The 7,765-nt window shown below is 46.2% G+C and overlaps 1 long non-coding RNA gene across 1 annotated transcript; it reads right to left on the bottom strand.

Moving 5' to 3' along the window:
• Positions 1 to 1,925: 1,925 nt before the first annotated feature.
• LOC123377778 lies at positions 1,926 to 4,273 on the bottom strand. Its single transcript, XR_006582325.1, has 3 exons — positions 4,154 to 4,273; positions 2,236 to 2,344; positions 1,926 to 2,102 (listed from the first exon to the last, which is right to left on the bottom strand). It is a non-coding gene; the product is annotated as an uncharacterized LOC123377778 (long non-coding RNA).
• Between the last annotated feature and the right edge of the window lie 3,492 nt (positions 4,274 to 7,765).

Here is a 7,765-nt window from a genome sequence, read left to right as displayed (position 1 = left end):
CAATGGGTCACAGAGGCTCCATGGCCTGGTTCCATGTCCATCAGGCCACCGAGACATAGAACTCCTCAGCCAGAGTCTTAGATGGTCAGAAACAGGAGTGGTTTGCCAGCCATGTTTGTTTAGATTATCCCCTGGGCACATCTCCAGGACTTGGTCTGCAGAAGAGAAATGGCAGTTGGGAAGGGAAGGCAACAGAAGTAATGAAAGTCTCTCACAAGTACCCAGAGAAAGTCTTGCAAGCATCCATAGACAGGACTATCTAGAAACATGCCTAGGAGTAGCCACATTATATAATCAAACCCAGACGCAGAGGGGTGCATATCCTCCTTCCCTTTCTCTTTAAGATCAGACCAGGCCCTAATTTGGTGCCTACAATAAGAAGTGAATTACCTGCTCTTTATGGATCACATTTCGTCCGGAGCTCCCAGGTCTTTATAAGAGTGTGACCAGGTAACTGAAAACAACTGTAGGGCTGAAATACCCCAAGCTATATGGAGCTGTGCTGAATGAGCTAAGCATGCACCAGACGTGAGGAGAGGAAAGGGAGCAGCTGTGTGAGTGTAATTGAGAGAGGGGGGCAGGGGAGGGATTGAAGAGGCCACAGAGTTAGAATAAATGAGGAAGGAAACCCCATGATTTTTAGTACCGAATGAGACAGTTATAGAGTGGAAATAGTATCTCACATTCTCATAAAATACAGCTATGACATATAGAGGTGGGTCTGAACCAAACCCCTGGACAAAGAGACCTACCAGCTTTGGGGGTGACATCATCTGAGCCTGGGTTTGAGTTTTGGAAAGGGCCCAACCTAAAAGCCCCAAATATGGGGTACTCAAAATCAGGTGGCTTGCTCCCATCTCGAGGGAGAAGTGGGTTGGATTTGGATTCTCTCCCCCTCACTTGGGTGAGAGTATGTGGGTAGGGGCCTGGATACTCAGGGTAGATGTCTCTCATAATGAACAATGGCACTGAGGCCAACTTCCCTAACAGGCTAAATCTTGGTGGTGAAGCTAGAGGGGGAAGAGAGCCGCCTAGAAGATTCACAAACTTACCACTCCACCTGCTAAGCAACCTCTTCTGCACATGACTGGGACTGAAGAATAGAGAGGGGCAGGGCTGGACAAGACTTGACTTGCGGTGTGGCTGAGAGTGCTGGATGGCTAGGAGCCATCTGGCTGAGACGGATGGATAAGAGCAGCACTGGAGAGGAACCTTGTCATGCAAGGAATGGATAATCATACCTGTAAGGTGCAGTCCAACAGTGCCCAAGTCAGCATAGGGAGTTACTTTATCCAGTGCATCTCTCTGCTCTCCTGATTTCCCAAGGATATCCCTGACTATACTTTTATTCTCATGAATCCTCTGTATTCTTCATGAATCCATCAAGACTTCTTCTTCCTAATCTCCTTAAGCTCCTGTGTTATAGCTACCATCTTCTTAGATCAAGGTGACTACATAACATATCTTTAGAGCCAGTCAACACCATTTTACTTTTCAGCCAGGGGAGTCTTCCCTCAGCTAAGTGATTCCCTCCCCCTCTTTCATCCTCATCCACTCAGTGCTGAGCATGTGGCCTCTGCATCATGCTCAGCTCCTGCCAGACCAGGGGCCAGATGTGGAATTCAAACCCAGATTCTGTAGATTGCATCTCAGAGCACTAACCAGGCCAGCACTGACTCATTATCATGAGGAAATCTATGCTGGTCTGCCAGGGATGTGGAAAGCTGCAAATGATGTGAGAGCTGAAAAAATATCCTTTCCAGTCAGCCTTCCACACTCTGGTTTGTATAGACAGAGAAGGTAGGATTGAATGTTCCAGCCTTCCCAGATACAGTGTATGAGGCACCCCCTCCCTCCTGCCATAGTCTCCTAGAGCTGTGATTTATAATGAGAAAAGCTGATTGCCACTCTGAGGTAAGAATGGGCTAATGTGCATGGATCAGGCATAGAACATTCAAGAATGTAAGCATGTTCTTCGTATTATCTGTGAATGACTTTCATGCATTTGCTGGTATCGCTGATCACATGGGAGCCCTGAAAGACTGCGACTGGGTGGAGGTGCTTGCAAGGATGAGTGATGTCTTTCAAAATGGTGGCAGGATCTTTTGGAAACAAGTGGCACAGGGTAAAACATCTAGGTTGGAAATTTTCCAAAAGACACTGGAGCTTTATTGTTATGGATCCCTATTACATGGCAGCAAAAAGTACTGTGAGGAACACATGCCTCCTCCTCACCTTAGCTTTGTTAGCATCAGTCCCAGGATTTGGTCCTCCTTTGTGTCTGATGAACTGGTTTTCTTTTGGTTGCCAGCAGCAGTCTAAACTCTGTGATCTCTCTCTCCCCCTGTGGAAGTGTATGGAGAGGAGAGATGATCTAGGGGAACTTGTAAGACAGCGTGTGCTGAGTGTGCACTTTCGACACTGGCAGGCTAAGCACAACTGATTCAATTGTCATTAATGAAGAGTCTCCATTTAATGCAGGCCATTACCGCCTCAGAGGTTGCTGAAGGGCCTGTACTTTTCCATTTCACTCTGGCTGTTCTGGACTTATGTGTGAGGAGAACTGACACATGGCTTGAGCGTGATAAAGGCTAGTGGGAGAAATTCATTTCATGCTGTTAGTGAGAAGCTCAGGACTAAATCCCCATGTACCAGGGCTGAAAATATCCAGGCAGGCTCAGTGAGACCCTGCTGGGGGGGAACTTCCTGCTCATGAAAATTTACTGGACACACTAGAGCTTTGTTACAGCACAGAAGCAATGTGCTGAATGGGATGGGACAAGAGCTGGATGGGAATTTTCCATTGGAAAATGTGCAGTTTCCACAAGATCAAAATTTTTCATGGGGAAAATTTCAGTTTTGCAAAAAAAAAATCAATTTCAGTTTAATTTGGGTCATTTCAACAAGCTGAAGTGAAGCCTTTCAATTTCATAATATTGAAATTTTAACATTTTCAATTGAAAAGAAACATTTTAATTTTGCAATGTTGAAATGTTCCGTTTCAACTGAAAACATTAAAACAAAAGAGTTAGAACATTTTCTTACCAATATTTTTCAGAATATTTCATTCCACTTTTTTTTTAATATTTTCAAATTTTCATCCTGATTTTGGACCATAACAAATGTTGAAATTTCCCGCAGGATGGAAATACTGAGTTTTCCCCAGCTCTAGGTCGGACACTGTGAAGGTAAAGAGCCAGTGAAATATACTGCATGAAATATGCACTTTATATCTAACGTCCATGATTTAAAAAGTATTAGCCAATATCCCTTTATAAATACCTTGGCACTATTATTGCCTGCAGTCCCACAGGTCGCACATTCCACACCCATATATATATCCGCACCATTCAGCGCAGGCACCTCCATATCTCTTCCACCAAAACCCTCAGCACTGTCCCTCACCTTGCTACAGCTCCCCACCTTATCCACATTTCCCTTTGGTTATATACATGCCACGGCAATTTGTTGCTCGCCCTAAAACATTGCCACAGAGGTGAACCAGGGACAAAGAGGTTTGGGTTTGCAAAACTAAATCTAAGGAGGTGGTGGGTTTCTTACTCACTTTACCCAAAGCACCCAAATTTTAAGGAGAGAAATGAGGGACATTTGGCTAAAGACCCTGGCTTTGGCCCAGGGCCGGCTCCAGGGTTTTTGCCGCCCCAAGCGGCGAGGAAAAAAAAAAAGCCGCGATTGCGGCCGGTGGCACTTTGGCAGCAGGTTCTTCCCTCTGAGAGGGACTGAGGGACCCGCCGCCGAATTGCCACCGAAGACCCGGATGTGCCGCCCCTTTCTGGTGGCCGCCCCAAGCACCTACTTGCTGCGCTGGTGCCTGGAGCTGGCCCTGCTTTGGCCAGTTTGACTTTTCAACCTGAACCAGGATGCTTCAACTCACTCCAAGAGTTCTGGGCTGCTTTACCCTAAAAACACTGCATTCCGCCCCATCACCCGAAATTAAGGGCATACAATGGAAGTAGAGGACCTAGGACCTGATTCTCGCTGGGCACTGGTACTGACTTCTGCAGTGGTGGATTGAAGCTTGGCCAGTCATGTGCTCTGAAAGGGGCTTGCCACAAAAATAACAGCACTGTGATTTTGGAGGGCATTAATGGCTGCCATCAAGCGTGCCTTTGATCATTAGGCAATCACAGACCTGGTGAAAGCTGATGCATGTGCTAGGTATCCTTCATTCAGGCTAAATGGAAGGATCAATTAATGTCCCTTTATCTAGTGACACAGCTGGAAACAATAGTAGGCAACCACCCAAGCACAGTGAAGCCTGAATATCCCCAGTGTTGTGTATTTGGTTGTCATGGGTTTTGTTACTATGGCAACTGAGTTAGACTATTAAGGGATAGCTCAGCCAGTTTCAACCGGCTGAGTGAGCTCTCTGTTTCTGTAAATAAAATGGAGGTTTTGGTTAGCTGTCTGCTCTCTGGCCTCAAGTGATTGCTTCCTACACCGGCTGCCCCTAGGACATAACACTGGCGACGAGGGTGGGATCCTGGTGCTGCTCCAGTAACAGAAGGAAGTAGAAGTCAAGGTAAAGACCAAACAAAGAAAAAAAGCTGCTTGTTTGCACTGACTGTGAAAGTGAAACTAAAAATCATGGCTACTCTGACCAGGCCCCTGGAGCCTTTTGATGAGAATACAGAGCAGTGGCATGTGTATACTGAGCGTTTTGAGCTTTTTGGTATTGCAAATGAGATTACAGAAGCGAAGAAGGTGCCAATATTCTTAACTGTTGTAGGGGCTAAAACCTACTCTCTGCTACGAAGCTTACTACACCCTGTTAAGCCTGAGACTAAATCTTACAGTGACATTGTGGAAATCCTGGGGTCTCATTTCTCCCCAAAACCACTGGTAATTGTTGAAAGATATAGGTTCCACAAAAGAGACCAAAAGGAAGATGAAACAGTTGTACAATTTGTAGCCATTTTAAAAAAAGCTAGCAGAACACTGTGAATTTAAAGAGATGTTAAATGATGCCCTGCGTGACAGGTTAGTGTGTGGCCTCTGCAGTGAAGCTATACGGAAGCGCCTACTGACAGAGGCTCAGCTTACATTACAGAAGGCTGTTGATATTGCTGTCTCCATGGAACTGGCTACAAGGGAGGCACAATACATCGGTGCATCCCCTAGGGTGCAAAAAGTGTCACAAGAACTGACCCACAAAACGGTGCAGAGTCAAGAATGTTACCGCTGTGGTAAGCTGGGTCACCAGGCATCAGAATGCTGGTGTAAGGACCTGGTGTGTCGACACTGTGGCAAAAAGGGACACATTGAGTATGCCTGTAAACAAAAGAAAAAGAGGCCTGTGGTCTGGCCGACAAAAAGAGGAACCTTGCATACCCTAGAGCAGACCCAGGATGATCAAGGTGACACCTCCTTACAAGAGGAAGTGCCACTGCATGTTTTGTCTTTGGCAGCGGGCTCACATGAATACTGGGTAACCCCCTTATTGGAGGGCAAACCTATACGCATGGAACTAGACACCGGTGCAGCTGTCTCGCTGGTTCCTGAGACTGTGTATAAGGAAAAGCTACAAGCATCTTCCGCTTAAGGCAACAAAAACTGTTCTGAAGACGTATACAGGTGAAGCTGTGCCATGTTGGGCACTATTGATGTTAAGGTGGAGCTCAATGGACAGGCGGCTAAATTGCCACTGTTTGTGGTGAGAGGTGACTACCCAGCCTTAATGGGTAGGTCTTGGCTTGGGAAGATTCAGCTGAACTGGGCAGAAGTGCACCGGATGACTAAAGAAGAAACCAGTCTAACCCCTATATTAAGGAAACATGCTGCTGTTTTTGGAGATGATTTGGGAAGTATGAAGGGAATCACTGTGACATTGAACATTAAACCTGGCAGTCCACCAAAATATCTGAAAGCCCGAACTGTGCCATATGCCATCAGGCCAAAAGTTGAAGCAGACCTGGAGCGCCTGGTCACCAATGGAGTCCTAATACCAGTTACCCATAGCTCATGGGCCACTCCTATCGTTCCAATAGTGAAGAAAGATGGCTCTCTCCGGATTTGCGGTGATTTTAAAGTCACTGTCAACCCAGTGTTGTGTTCAGAGCAATACCCGCTTCCCCGCATCGATGACCTCTTCGCAGGCCTGGCTGGGAGACAAAAGTTCAGTAAGATTGATCTGAGTCAAGCATATTTACAGATGCATGTCGATGAAAAGTCCCAAGAGCTGTTGACTATTGTGACTCATAAGGGGCTTTATCGATACTGTCGCCTACCCTTCGGAATCACATCGGCTCCCGCCCTGTTCCAGAGGGCTATGGACCAGATCTTGTGTGGCTTGTCAGGAGTTCAGTGCTATCTGGATGATATCCTGGTCACTGGAAGAAATGAAGAGGATCACTTAAAGAATTTAGAGGCTACCCTACAAAGACTGGAAGAGTATGGCCTACGAGTTCACAAAGACAAGTGTGAATTCTTCAAGCCCTCTGTTGAATATTTGGGACACATCATTGATTCTGCAGGTCTTCATAAGGCCCCTGCAAAAGTTAAAGCTATTGTGGAGGCTCCCCCACCTCGAAATGTAAGCCAGCTACGCTCATTTCTAGGACTACTGAACTATTATGGAAAGTTCATCTCACAGTTAGCCACACTGCTAAAACCACTTCATGAGCTCCTTGGGCAGAACAAGGCCTGGAAGTGGACTGAAGCCTGTGATGTTGCATTTAACAAAGCTAAGGATGCATTGTTAAATTCTGAAGTTCTAACGCACTTTGATCCATCCTTACCCCTGCAATTGGCCTGCGATGCTTCCCCTTATGGAGTGGGAGCGGTCGTGTCACACATTATGCCTTCGGGAGAAGAAAGACCTATTGCTTTTGCTTCACGCACTCTAAGCAAAGCAGAAACTAACTACGCCCAAATCGAACGTGAGGCATTAGGAATTGTTTTTGGAATTAGGAAGTTTCATCAGTACCTGTTTGGGCGAAAGTTTACTCTTCTTACAGACCATCGACCTCTGACATCAATTTTTGGACCCTACACAGGCATTCCCCCATTAGCTGCTAGTCGTATGCAACGTTGGGCATTGATACTTTCTGCACACACATATGAAATCAAATATCGGAAATCCACTCTGCACGGCAATGCAGATGGCCTCTCAAGGTTGCCTTTACCGGTCAAACATCAAGATAGTGCCCAAAAGGAAATCTTCTACTTTGAACAGGTAGAGAATACACCCATCACTGCTACTCAGATAAAGAAGGCAACCCGCGTTGACCCAGTATTATCCCAAGTTATGGACCTGGTGATGCATGGAAAATCTCGACAAACCTCTCCGGTCTCACCCGACCTTGTTCCCTACATGTCCAGGCGGACGGAGTTATCGGTCCAATCTGGTTGTTTGTTGTGAGGGAGGCGTGTCATTATTCCACCACCCCTGAGATCACAGATGTTAGAACAGCTACATTCCGGTCACTGTGGAATAGTGCGCATGAAGGAAATTGCACGAAGCTATTTTTGGTGGCCTAGATTGGACAGTGCTATTGAAGAGAAGGCAAAAGCTTGTATGTCATGTCAGAGTGTAAGAAATGCACCCCAGTGGACACCCCTACACCCATGGGACTGGCCTGAAAACCCGTGGCAACGTATTCACGTTGACTTTGCTGGCCCCCTTGAAGGAAACATGTTCTTGGTGGCAGTAGATGCCCATTCTAAATGGCCAGAAGTCTCTATAATGCAGTCCACTACTGCAGAGAGTACTATCCAAAAACTACGAGGACTCTTTAGTCGTTTT

The sequence above is a fragment of the Mauremys mutica genome, chromosome 9, assembly GCF_020497125.1.
Source record: "Mauremys mutica isolate MM-2020 ecotype Southern chromosome 9, ASM2049712v1, whole genome shotgun sequence".
Lineage (NCBI taxonomy): Eukaryota > Metazoa > Chordata > Testudines > Geoemydidae > Mauremys > Mauremys mutica.
The sequence above is the reverse complement of the archived record's forward strand: the minus strand, read 5'-3'. Positions and strand labels throughout refer to the sequence as shown.